The 14,219-nt window shown below is 44.1% G+C and overlaps 1 protein-coding gene across 1 annotated transcript in view; it reads left to right on the top strand.

Moving 5' to 3' along the window:
* LMF1 (lipase maturation factor 1) overlaps positions 1-14,219 on the top strand; it is a 308,607-nt gene that overhangs the window by 239,398 nt on the left and 54,990 nt on the right. The gene's annotated exons all lie outside the window — the stretch shown is intronic.

Raw genomic sequence — 14,219 nt, 5'->3', positions numbered from 1 at the left:
GGCCAATGGGGGCCGAGAGAAGCGGCGCGGGCTGAGGGAGCTGCGATTGGCCGAACACCGCAGTCGCGGTAGGTAAACAAACCATCCTGGCCCACCAGCGGATTTCCCTGACAGGCCGCATGCCAAAGGTTGCCGATCCCTGCTGTACAGATTTATCTACATCACACTTGTACCAATTAGCAATCTTATGGGCAGAGAGGACAAGATTGGCAAAGGAATTAAAATGAAATGCTGACTAGGCCATGACTCCAATTGATGGAGGTGGTAGAGTTGAATGAAATTGCGCTATTTATCAAAAATAATTTTTTTTATGAAAACATTTAATTTTTTTTTCAAAATTTTCTATTCTTTGAAGAATATTGACAAATGTTAATGGAAAAATTTAGCCTGTTCGTCATCATTCAAAATGTTTGTTTCATTTTTTTGTAATGTCAAGTTTGAGCACTTTATTTTGAAAATAAAAATGTTTAATGTAATAAGACAATCCATGAAAAATTCAAAAAACTGAAAATCATAGACTGTTCCTTTACTCATTCACATCTGAATCTTTTCCCTCAAATGCTTTTCAATTAAACACCAGCCATTCTGATTCTCGGGTGTAACTTTCAGTTTTTGTTTAAATACTCTCTGTTCAATGTCTCTTCAGCGTTGGGAAGCTCATATACCGTAGCTGATGGTGCTTTTGCAAATACATGTGATGTATAAACTGGAGAACCACTTATAAACTGTCTGGGTAAACCACAAAAATGCTGATTGGATTTTAAAAGACTGACATGAAAGCAAGGGAATTTTGAGTTCATGATGAAATATCCCTGCCTTCCCAATCACATTCCGTCACATCTAGGTACCACAGCACATGTGGCCTGTTTGCTCTCTTTACGCACCTTGTGGTGCTAGGATTATTACATGTGATGCTTTACGAAGTCTCTCTTCTATGCTACAATCACCTGCAAATGGGAGCCAAGACCGGGATGTAGTATAGTGGTTTAGAAATGGATTTGTTTACCATTTGATTGGCTCTATACTGGAACAATCCAAGATCCCACTTTAAAAAATAAATTCTATCCACATCGGAGCCTTTGACTGTAAGAACTTAATGCCCAGGTACATTTCACTCTGCACTGTTTACCCAGCAGGGCCCCCATACAGAACTAGTCAATATTCCTGTTGAAGCGTGATTGTTATAAAGATGACAATGCTGATAACTCTAGGAGGATGAAAAGATTGTTAGCTGTCTCTCATGCCTTTTATCCAGGTGGTGTTTATTATTTGAGTGATATCCTGTCACATGTATTGTGCAAATATAGAGCAACTCTAGGCAACTGTTCGGAATTCCCTCTCTTGTTTTTAACCTTAGTATGTTACGGTAGCCTCAGCCAGATTTATGTGGTTAAATACGATATTCTGTGGCTGCTGCAGTATATTCTTCAGTATGCTAGAAAGAATAATTTCAGAATCAATCTACATAGCTATGGCATTTCTAGGGTGCCTATTACTTCAGTACCTGAGCAGTATAATGCTTGCTGAGAAATCAGTATCATGTGCTTTGGTGCATAGGTGCCATTCTACTCCGCTCTTCGTAATTTACAGTCCAAGGAAAAAATGTAATAGATCTATGGACCTTATTGCTTGAAAAGATGAAATTTTCAGATAAGTACGGTCCATTTTCCTATTGTGGTTAAACACTAAAGGTTTACTAAGTAGCTCTTAATACAGAGTATTGATAGAAAACCAGCTCTTCTTAAGTAATGGATGGTGCTAGAAATCTCTCATGTCAGTTCTCCTAAGTATTGATATTCAATCATTAGTGCTAGAGTGGCTTGTTAAAATTCAACCACTGGGCAGTTGATAGGAGCTGGAGTAGCAGCTTCATGTTGCAGGGGCGTGTGATCATTTTGTTCAGTTGGGATGCATGCATTTGTTCAGTTGTAACAGCTGGGCTGCCCCCAGCTTTGGACTGGAACCATATGCAGAGTGGTGAGCCGTGTGCTTGGATTTGCTGCAAAACCACAAGTTCATTCAATTACGGGCCCACATTCGAACCTGCACTGAGTTTTGCATTTATAACAAAACCCTAAACCAAGTCAATTTTGTCTGGTTTTGAAGTTTTGCTGCCAAGATTTCAATGTTTTGCACTGCTTTGAGGAAAAAAACGTTTTGTCATTCAAATCCCTCCTCCCAGCCATCCCCCAGGAACCAAAAAAGATGCACAAATATCTCTGCATTATCCCTTTGCTGCCTCTGGCTTACTGTATATTTGGCGTCCTCTTACATGTAAAAGTAATGCTGAGCATCATAGCAAAGAAAACGAATGCTGCCCACTCTACAGCCAGAGCCAAACCTGGAGACAACCATTCTAAATTCAGCCTTCTTGACAGAGCCAGAAAACGGGCTAGCAACTTCTCAGATGACCCCCTAATGGGCAATGCAACCATTTGTATGCTACAAAATTGAAAAGGGGGAGCCACTGGGATCTGAAAAAGAAAGGTACGTACAATAAAGGCTGGTAATGACATAATGTAAGTGGGGCCATCTACCTGCCGTTTAGCTGGCACTTTATTGATAGTTTGCAATTACTGACCTATTTCTATCACAAGGGGCGTCTGCAAGGGGAAAAGGGTCTCAGTGTAATAAGCAGCCCTGGAGCCTTTATAGCATTTCAACAAAAACCTGTTTATTTAATATTTACTGCCCCTTTCCTTCATTCCGAATGACTTTTATTGACAATACTTCTGCTCTGCAAAGGAAGCCATAAAGTTTAATGTTGATATACCACTTAATTCTGTTTTTCAAGATTTGAATTGACATTACATGCAAGTTTTATTGGACATTTTATAATTGTTATTGGAGTCATGGTGGCTAGGCTAAGTAAGTGTATTTTTCCAGATTCCAACTGGCCTGGAGAATATTGCTTTGTCGGGAGTCCCCCTCCCAAAACTGAGCGAATTATTCTTCGGACTATTTCACGCTGTAATGAAAAGGTTTAGGGAAGAGGCTTCCATCGTTGCCAATCCTGCTAGGGAGATGGTAAGGAGTGTGTGATCCCAACAGAACTGAGGACTACACTCACGGGGCGTGACTCGATGACAGAATTACAGTCCGGTTATGCTGTATCGTGCATTTATCATTTGCAATACATAGGATACCCGGGGGCGACCTACTGGGCGAAAGCAATTCTGCAGATCTGTCTGAACATGAATGAAACATACGCAGTGACTCTTGTAAATATAGAGATGTAATATGCTCACTTTCCTCCTCTGTTGTTCAAATATTTGTTGTGATATATACACTGCATTTAAAGAGAAACTGACAGTGTTGGCTGGTCCCAGATTTTACCCTCCTCTCACCCCTCCCACTAAAAAATGTTTTTCTTTTTCTTTCAAAATATCCACCCCACCATAATTGAGAGGTTTCTTCCCTTCTGAAACCAGGGGCTGTATCAGGCTTGAAACCCAGAGGCTGGGCTGGGGGACCAGACAGCAAACTTAGGTCCTGTCCCTGATTGTTTCTTGCAAATGCACTGCATGCATAGATACAGCACCAACCCTTCCTCGTCGTGGCATTGTTCGGGTGAGCAAGGCAGGGAAGTTGAAATTGATGGGAATTGTATGTGCTAGACACCAGCCTGCCCTGCAGGCTCAGAGAACTTGAACCAGGTAGGAAGAGTGAAGACCTGTGCTACACACCTACCATCTTCATGAAACCCCATTGGTCTGATCCAACCAACCAGAGAGCTAAGATTTTAAGAATGCTTCAGCCTTGTAACTGCAGATGATGTTGTTGTTGCCTTTTTTTTTTCCGTTGGGTGTGTATTTTTATTGTCTTGGGTGTGTTTTCTGGAGTAAAGGGAGTAAATTTTGGGCCCATCCACCTTGACAAGTGTCCCTTTAACTAAAGCAGCCTCTTATTTCACTCTCTGGCTGGATTCCTAGTTAATGATATAATCCCCGGGAGCCTGAGGGCATCCCAGTGCCAGAGGGCAAGGGTTCACTGGTATCAGGTAGTGAGTTTCAGCTGGCTGACCAGTTCAGTGTACCCCAATTCACTTATGACATAATCTGTACCTAGTAGGTGTCGTGTGAGTTATCGTTAGAAAGCCAATAACACACGGATCATTACCGTTCCTGTGTGGTGTATATATGGTAAACGCCCAAAGGACTGCAAATGTGAAAGAAATATGGGACTAAAATGTGTTTGAACCAGACAAGTCTAGAGACTGGGTAAACAGGCTTTTTCCAGACAGAGGAAAGGCCAACACCTCGATCCAGGTGAAATGGCAATCACAGACAGATGGCCATTCATTGGCATATCAGTGGCTACGGGGACAGATCCGTTTGCATTGTAGAAAGCCCCAGAGGGGAAGAAACCAGCATGGAACTCCTCCGTCAGACTCCATGGCCTCTTTCCCGACAGCAGGGACATTGGTCTTTGAGAAAGATACGTTTCAAAAGTTCAGTGAACCATGAAAGAGACAGGCAAAGAACCCCAAGTGATCTCTCACCTAAGCCAACAAAGGAACCAAACCCTTTGGATTTGTGGGAGATTTTGACAAAGGGAGCGGTCAGCCATCTTCATGCAAGGAAGTGTGGTAAGAATCTTAGGGTAGGTCTTCACTACCCGCCGGATCGGCGGGTAGCAATCGATCTATCGGGGATCGATTTATCGCGTCTCGTCTAGATGCTATAAATCGATCCCGGAACGCGCTCCCTGTCGACTCCGGAACTCCACCAGCGCGAGAGGCAGAAGCAGAGTCGACGGGAGCCGCAGCCATCGATCCCGCGCCGTGAGGAAGGGAGGTAAGTCGATCTAAGATATGTTGACTTCAGCTACGCTATTCTCATAGCTGAAGTTGCGTATCTTAGATTGATCCCCACCCCCCCAGTGTAGACCAGCCCTTACCTTAAACCAAGACATAGTTTTGTAAAGTCTTGGTCACTAGAAAGTGTTTTTCAATTTTAGTTGCTTGTAATCATTTCTATCTTTGTCCCTTATACCTGAGCTCCCTTAAAACCTCTCTTTTTGATTAAACAAACTTCTTTTATTTTTAGTCTAAATCAACCCCGTACTGTGTTTGCCTTGACGTGATGATTGTCTCCAGTTAAAACCACAAGCTTTCTTCTCTTTAAAGAGGCAATGGACATTATTACTCCTCTGATTGTTCCAGGACATTTCAGGGCAGATGGTTTGGGGAAAACTTTGGACTTTGGGGAGGTGTTGGGGTCACTTGGCTAGGAGTAACCAAAGAGGGTGGAGACCAGTGTGTGGTTGAGGTGTAACAAGCAAACTGCTGGAGTCAGAGTTGCTCAAAACGCAGACACCTAGTGTATGTTTGGATGCTGGCTGGGAGCGTCCAGAAGGGAGCTACATTAGCTGAATGTTTTAAGGCACCAGGGTTAGAGGATAAGCAGTGACACAACCTCTCACTGGCGTGAATTGCACCTCAGAACACGACACTCCCCAATAAGTCAGACAACCTTATTTGTCAGAAACTTCTTAGTGTAAACAGACCTCGGTTTAAAAAGCAAGTGACGAGTGAGAGATGAATGCTAGCTGGTTCCCATTAGAAAAATCATTACTTGTCATTATTAAACACTAAATTGCCAAGAAAAAGGCTTTGAGGTTTACAGCTGTGGGTGTAGTTCTTGCAAGCAGCTGCACACAGAGATATTCGCAGTCAGATAATAGTGCCCAGAGCCCATTTGCCCAGGACCAAAGGTGAGTCAAGAGAAAATGTCACCCAAGATTTAAGAGCAGCGAGGCCAACCCCCGTCAGCAATTTATCCTCATGGCAGGCTCAGAAGCAGCTCTCGGGCCATTAACGCAGCTGCGCGCAGTGCCTGCCAAGGGGCCAGGTGCCTCTGCTGGAAGACTCTCTTCCACAGCTTGGCATGCATGTCCCGCTACAGCTGGCTACGTCTCGTGTGTGTCCGTGTCCATAAGTGCCGCTGATTCCCTGATGCCGGGAAAGAGATTGAAAAGGGCCATTCTGATCCCTTGATTGATTGCAATTTAAACCCTAAAACTCCAGGACGATACACTTTAACTCTCAAAGAGATCGTTGTGGCATCAAAGCTTTGGGGCCGTGTGATTCCGACTCTGGGAGAGCCTGTGTCAGACTTCCCAAAGCTCAGTAACTACAGCTGAGCGGCATGGATGGAGTGTTCATATAGAGCCGCATGATTTTGTATGCAGCGTTTGTGACCATCGTCGCTTGACAGCGCTGTCGCGACAGGCGTTTGCGCTGCAGTGGGATCCAGAGCAGCGTCCCAAGAGCCCTCATCTCTGGCCGTGTTCCCATGACCACACGTCATGTGCTCGTTTCCACAGATTTAATTACACAGCCAAGTTCTAACGTAACTAATATTTTATATATTGGAGATTCAGGTGGGAAATCGGTATGAATGTGACCCAGGCACACGATGAGCAGATACCGTGCAAGCTGCTCACTTCTTTCCCCAGCACGGCCCTGCTGGTGCAGCTCAGCTCTGACCTGCAGAGGCCCCTGCCACTGCAGTCCTGGTCCTCACACACCTGCGTCGGTGCTCCTCAATCCGCAGCTGCAGCATCCTCCGCTGTTGCCGTGCTGGGCCCGCATTCTTCCTGCCAATGAGCCTCCAGCCTTATCCAGACTGCTCCAGTCCTGGGGGCTGGCTTAAGCAGACTAGCAAACTGCACCCCCATTCTCTGCTGGGCAGAAAGGGAGATTAAGATCAGGCTAGGAGGCCTGCTTTTCGTTTCAGCTTCGGTCAGGATTTGACGTCAGAACTTTTAGCTTTTTCAGACCCAAGAGTAGTGTACTAACCCGGCACATGTATGCAGGGCGCCTTATTTTGACCATCTTAGCTGGCATGCAGATATTATCAGGTGATAATACCGGGTGTCCGCTCCACCATGTGGGCTGCTTTGTATTCAAGATGAAATCTCAAAAGGGGAGTCAATGGATTCCAAGGTAAAAACCTTGTTTCTTGCCTTTACGGTACAGAGAAATCCAAATCTAAAACAGAAATAAAACGACATCGACGGTTAACTTTTCAACATCGTTACGGATTTATTGTACGCAGGTGCCAGACTTGACGTGCTGAGGCACACTGCTGCAGATCGGCTCTGCCAAGAATAAAAATAAAGCGGAGGCCAATAATTCAGCCCCGTCTCTGCTCAGTCCTGTACTGTTGCCCTGTAAAAATAGCCTGGTGCAAAATGTCCGGATTGAGCCCCTGAGTACGCAGAAGAAGCCTGAGTTAGTTTAGTCTGTGCTCACAAATGAGCGTTGAGTCTTTTGAACTCTTCAGGGGCCTGCTAAAGATGCAAAGCTTTTTGCGAACACTTATTTTTGCTCTTTCTGGATCCGCATGAACATTCTGAGACTGCTGTTCGGAGTCTGTACCATCTTCACTGGGATACTTCACATGGGACAAGAGAAAGTCCAGTGGATAGGGCACTAGACGGGCCATCAGGAGACCTCACTTCTATTCCCATCTCTGCTACTGACCTATTGTGTGAACTTCGGCTAGTAGCTTTTCCTCGCTGTGCCTCTGTTTCCTCTCCTAGCCTTTATCTTCTCTGTTTAGACTGCAAAAAGTTTGCAGATGACACAAAAATTGGGGGAGTGTTAAACAATGAAGAAGACAGGTCACTGATACAGAGCGACCTGGATCGCTCGGTAAACTGGGCACAAGCAAACAATATGAATGTAAATGGGTACATCTAGGAACAAAGGGAGGACTGTATACTGGGAAACGGTGACTCAGAAAAAGATTTGGGGGGAGGGGTGATGAGTAATCAGCTGAACGTGAGCTCCCAGTGTGACGCTGTTGCCGTAATAGCTAATGCAATCCTCGGATGCATAAACAGGAGACTTCCAAGTGGGAGTAGACCAGTTATTTTATCTCTATGTTTGGCACTGGTGCAACTGCTGCTGTAATACTGTGCCCGGTTCTAGTGTACACAGTTCAAGAAGGATGTTGATACAGTGGGGAGTGTTCAAAGAGCCAAGAGAATGATTAAACAATGAGAAAACATGCCTTATAGAGAGAGGTTCAAGAAGCTCCACCTATATATTCTAGACCATTCAGCTTAACTTCAGTACCCAGAAAGAAAATGGAGCAAATAATCAAACAATCAATTTGTAAGCATCTAGAAGTTAATAAGGTGATAAGTAGCTGTCAACATGGTTTTGTCAAGAACAAATCACATCACATCAACCTAATAACCTATTTTGATAGGGTGACAAGCCTTCTGAGAGGGAGGAAAGCAGTAGATGTGATATACCTTGACTTTAGTAAGGCTTTTGATGCTGTCTCATGTGACCATCTCATAAACAAACTAGGGAAATATAGCCTAGACCAGTGGTTCTTAATTAGTAGTACGTGTATCCCTGAGGGTACACAGAGGTCTTCCAGAGGGTACATGAGCTCATCTAGATGTTTGTCTCGCTTTACAACAGGCTACATAAAAAGCACTAGCGAAGTCAGTACAAACTATGTATATATGTTTATACTGCTCTATATATTAGACACTGAAATGTAAGTGCAATATTTATATTTCAAATGATTGATTTTATAATTTTATGGTAAAAATGAGAAAATAAGCAATTTTTCAGTAGTAGTGTGCTGTGACACTTGCATTTTTATTTCTGACATGGTAAGCAAGTCATTTTTAAGTGAGGTAAAACTTGGGGTACACAAGACAAATCAGACTGCTGAAAGGGATACAGTGGTCTGGAAAGGTTGAGAACCACTGGCCCAGACGAACGAACTATAAGTTGGGTGCACAACTGGTTGGAAAACTTAACAAAGAGAAGGTTTGGGGGTGACTAGATTACAATCTATAAATACCCATATGGGGAACAAATATTTAATAATGGGCTCTTCCGTCTAGCAGAGAAAGGTATAACATGATCCAATGTCTGGAAGTTGAAGCTAGACAAATTCAGACTGGCAATAAGGCGTACGTTTTTAAAAGTGAGAGTAATTAACTATTGTAACAACTTACCAAGGATAATGGTGGATTCTCCCTTGGTGATAATCAAGATTGGATGTTTTTCTAAAAGATCTGATCTAGGAATTCTTTTGGGGATGTTCTGTAGCAGAAGTGGTGTGCCGAGTCTTCATTTATTCACTCTAATTTAAGTATGCCACATGCCAGTAATACATTTTAATGTTTTTAGAAGGTCTCTTTCTATAAGTCTCTAATATATAACTAAACTATTGTTGTATGTAAAGTAAATAAGGTTTTTTAAATGTTTAAAAGTTTCATTTAAAATTAAATTAAAATGCAGAGCCCCCCGGACCGGTGGTCAGGACCTGGGCAGTGTAAGTGCCACTGAAAATCAGCTCGCGTGCCGCCTTCGGCACGCGTGCCATAGATTGCCTACCCCATTCTATAGCCTGTGTTAAGACAAGATGATCACAGTGGTCCTTTCTGGCCTTGGAATCTCTGAGTCTATGAAAAAAAAACTCTTTGGAACCAGAACCGTGTGTCTCATTTTGTTTTTACAGCTCCTAGTTATATGGGGCATCCTGGTTGGGATTTTTAGACAGTTACTGTCCTAAAAATAATAATACTAGTCCTGCTTCTGGTGAACATGCCCAAATGGGCATGCACCTTTTCAAGAGGGATACTTGTCTGATGTATTCAAAATAGATACAATTTGGAGAAATCCTGTAACCCCAAACTTTTGGCAAACCCATGTTTGGTACCTAGAAACCACAGCGCTAGGTGATGTTCACACTGTTGTGGGGTAAAATCTGCAGCCTCCAATTAAAGGTGGTTGGCTAACATGTTTTGATAATGGTTTTAATAAGTGGTTCTCGACCAGTGTGTCTGATGAGAGCAATCTGCTGGTTCTTAAACAGAGATGGGGCCTGAGCCTCAGAGCATGGATCTGGAACCAAAATACACCCAAGTTAGGGGGAAGTCGGACCCTAAGTCATGTTTGTTGTTGTTTTTCATCCTAGCAGCAGTATTTCGGCAGCTTCTGGAGCCACAGCTGAGATCAGGGCCCAGTTGAATTTAGCTGCATGCAGGCACATCGTGAGAGGCCTTGCTCTGAAGACTTTACAATCTAAACAAACAGGACAGACAAGGATGGTGGATAGGGAGGAGAAACACAGAATGGGGAAGTGATTTGACCATGAACCCGTTTCTACTGATTCTGTTCAGTTCCTGTATCTAGGAGGCCACACTGCCTCCTGTTGCTCTTTGGAAATATTGCATTGTTCCTCTCCATTCTCTTTCCCTTGAGTTTCTCTCTCCTCCATGTGTGTTCGCTCCCAACCACCCACAGCAGCGCGTGGAGGTCTAGAACAGGCATCCATGGGTGAAATCTGAGAGGGGGAAAAAATACATACTAGCTACTTTGTGGGTGTCTCGCTGTTCTTTGCAGCTGGCTCCTAAAACCCTGAGGTTGCATGTTTCTGACAATATCCAAAGCACAGCCTACACCAGCAAACGTATTTCTTGGCTCCTCGAGCCAGGCTGTAAAATTACACCGTTTGGCAAGTGGGTTCATGAGGGGAAGTGAGAGGAAAGCCAAGAAGTAAAGGAAAAGCCACCTTGCCCTATGCACTGGCAGGTAGCGTTGGATTAGACAGCAGTGCCAGCAGGTTTCAGCTGCCAGAGTGGGAGGGGTGGGGATGGTTACAGCAGGGTGGCGCGTATCAGGGTTGCCAGTGGGAAGTCTCCCAAAAAAATAAAAATAATAATAATAAAGGGCAAGTGGGGCAAAGGGACGTGTTGGAAAATCAGGGCAGATTATTAACTTCCATGGCACAGTTCTCAGAAATGCAGCAATAGAGAGACAGGCCGGGATTTTCAAAGCAGCCTAAGGGATGTAGGGAATGGGATTTGTGCAGCAACCTCCCTGAGGTCTTTTGAGAATCCCAACCTCTGAACCCTAGCTCTGCTCTCACTCTGTCTAGATACATTGACGTCAAAGGAGTTACTCTAGGTTACGCTGGTTTTAGGTCAGACTTGGGTCCACAGTTTAAAGAGACAAAATTAAAGCGCCTTAAACAACATAAAGTGATAAATTCATTGAGTCGCGGACAATTCCTTGTAAGCACCGTGCGTCGATCCTGCTTCCTGTGGAAGTTTGGCCATTGGTCACAATGGGAATTGGATGTGCCTTGAGAAGGTAGGGGCCATGTATATAAAGGAGAAGCTACAGTGTAAACAAAGCAGGCGTCCAAGCCTTGTGAAGGTCAACTATTAAATCCTCAGAAGCCAATATTGGTTCTAATTCAGAGTATCTAGAAAAACCATTCCTTAGACAGTCCTCAAGGACCTGTCACCATCCGCAACCCTTTGTACAAGCATCTGTAAAGGTAAAAGTAAGTCTTATGACTCATTGTGGGGCTTTCAGGAAGGAGGTGGGGGAACGCTAAGAATCGAAATAGACTCTGGAGATTAGTGTGTGACTTTGCCAAAGAACGTACCCACTGGGGGGTAGTAAAATTCAGGGAAGTGTTTGTGGGCAAGGAGGAGGCCCCAGCCTCAGAAATGAGGCCTACACATTTGGATGCACTGCACATCTCAGTTTAGCAGCTGAGCACGACATACGAGTCATCCAACCAACCTAGGTGTTATATGCTCTTGGAGTGTCTAGGTTAGAGTTGGTCAGGTTTTTGTGGAAGATGATTTTCAACAGAAAATGGCTTTTTGATTTTGACAGGGTTTTTTTTCAGAATTTTGCACACAAAAAAATAATTTTGTAATCACTTTTTATTTGGCCCAAACCTAAGAAATGTTGGTTAAAAAAAATATGTTTTTCATTATTTTTCACTTTCATTTTCTTCAAAATTGTTTGCAGAAAGTAAAATACATATTTTGACCGTCTTTTGTCCAAATGCTGAAAATGGACAGGTGCCCACCTCAGAAAACCCCTCACCAGGCCCGCTGACAGTGGGGGGCAAAAGAGGCAATTGCCCAGGGGTCTGGGCAATTTAAAAGGGCCCGGGGGCTGCTGTCACTACCATGGTAGCAGTGGCTGGGAGCCCTGGGCCCTTTTAAATCACCCAGGTGGACTGCAGGGCTCCTAGGCGCGTGCGGGCTGGCGACTGCTCCAGGCCCCGCGGGCTGGCGCGATTGGCCAGCGTGGTCGGTCCCGGAAGTGACGGATTCATCACGTCCATCCTGGGTCCTGCACTGCCCAAGGGATGGCCCTGGCCCTGGGGCCCGGAATTGCTGTTGGCGAGCCTGCCCCTCACCAAGCTCATCAGTTCTTTCTGCATTGGCCTAGGAGAGTACAGGGACAAACTGGCTCTCTAGCCACATACACACAATTTAAGTCATGCTGCAGTGTCACAGCTGCAACATATTGTGTTGCTAACTTAGGAGCCCGCAGAAGTCACAGCAGCACCCAAGAGAAAAGGAAAAGAATAATTGAACAGCCTCCAACAGCCCCTCTTCTATAGAAAGTACCTGGATCCAATATTTCTTTTTACTTGTCCTAAATTCGATACGTTGAGCTCATGCTGGTGTAAATCAGGAGTAACTGGGGTTACACCGGTGTCAGACTGCTGTGAGTGAGGCCGTAAAGGAAAGTTCAGACAGTAATTCTGGATCCAATGCCCTAGGGTTAGATTCTGATCTCACTTACACTGGAGTATAGGATTACTCCAGATTTACATCCAGGATCAAAGGACTGGTAATGGAGCCTTTTACTCACACCGGGATGGGAGTAGTTCCATTTAGCCTATCGGAGCCGTTTGAATAAATGCTCAGCAGTCGAGCTGGCTGCGAATGATTCATTGTCCTGTGAAAATTTTTGAGGAAAATGGGTGGATGGTGGGGAGAGAATCATTTTTGTAAAAAATAATAATAATGATAATATAATTGGTGGGGGGTCTTTCATCATGAGTTTGTCATGAGTTTCCACGTCAGGAGGTGGGGGGAAAAAACATTTTGTGGAAAACTGCCATGCAGCCCAATTCACCATCACAAATAAGGGCTCTCAGTGTGGCCCAGTATTTGGGCCCCAGGTGAGGGATGTTGTGTGTGGGGGCGCGGAATGAAGGCTGGGATTGCTCTACTAAGATTAATAACAGTGCTCACAACTGCAAGCTCCCAGTGGCCGTTGCTGAGTCCGTAGTAATACCAGCTTACCCAGCGTTGGAACACAGCTGCCAGAACTCAAGGAGGACGCCCATTTCAGTTTAGTCTGACCCCGCATCGTGACCGTCCCACCACGTGTCCTTGAATTTCCAGAGCTCACCAGTGCCCGCATTGCCTTGACCAACCCCAAAAAAAAACAAAAGAAACTGGAAGTCAAAGGAGTTAGTGTGGAATTTCTGTTACATTTAAGCCATTTTACATTCAATACCAACCTAAGCAAAAGCAATCCCGTTTAAGCTAACGGAATCCAAACGATTTCAACATTTCTATAGCTGATTTCACATGCAGTCTGATAACTATTACATGGACAGGCTTCCATACCAGAAACAATAAGACCAGCTCATTCCACCCCGAATTGGGTGTATAGCACTACTCCTATACGGGGGTCTGGTATTAGTTAGCAACAAGTTAAGTTCTTTCATTTTGCAGTAGTCAGAGTGACTTAGAACACTTACTGTTAGCCATAGGAGTGCGTTTAATTAGCTTCTGATTCAGAGTTCTTTTTTTTTTTTTTTAAATCATTAAATAAAGTGTCACCCCTACCCAGTGCTATAAACTCTATTTTGATTGTGGCTGCAATAACCCCTTTGGGCGTCATTCAAGTTGTACTAAACAGTTTCTAGAGAGTGCTGGTTTCTCTCAAAATAAACCGAAGCCCGGCTTTGACAAGCTCTAATGAAAAACAAATTGTTATATTACTTAGAAAAATAATTTGAAGGAAGTTTGAATTAGTTGTAAAGGTGGAAAAGGTTCAGCTACTTGAAAATAGTATTTTGGAAGGTATTTATTTTAACCAGTAAGCCAGTTGCCTTGAAATACAGCCTTATTTGTTTCAGAATGCGCCTAACAAGAGACATGAATCATGCAGTTAATCAGTATGTGAACTTGATTAATTGGAAGGGGGGCCGTCAGTGATTCCAAAAGGCGGGGCTGCCTGGCAGTATTCTGAAATGCAGCTTTCGAGCTGGTGGGATATCCCATCAATCATGCTGCTCACACTTGGAGAAAAACACAGGAGAAAAACCACAACCCCGGGTTTTGGAATTTTTGATTTAAAATAAAATCTGGTTATTCGGGACGTTGTCAAAATTCACGGCCAAGGTTTT

This window comes from Trachemys scripta, chromosome 10 (genome assembly GCF_013100865.1).
Source record: "Trachemys scripta elegans isolate TJP31775 chromosome 10, CAS_Tse_1.0, whole genome shotgun sequence".
NCBI classification, from domain to species: domain Eukaryota; kingdom Metazoa; phylum Chordata; order Testudines; family Emydidae; genus Trachemys; species Trachemys scripta.
This window is presented reverse-complemented; position numbering and strand designations above follow the sequence as displayed.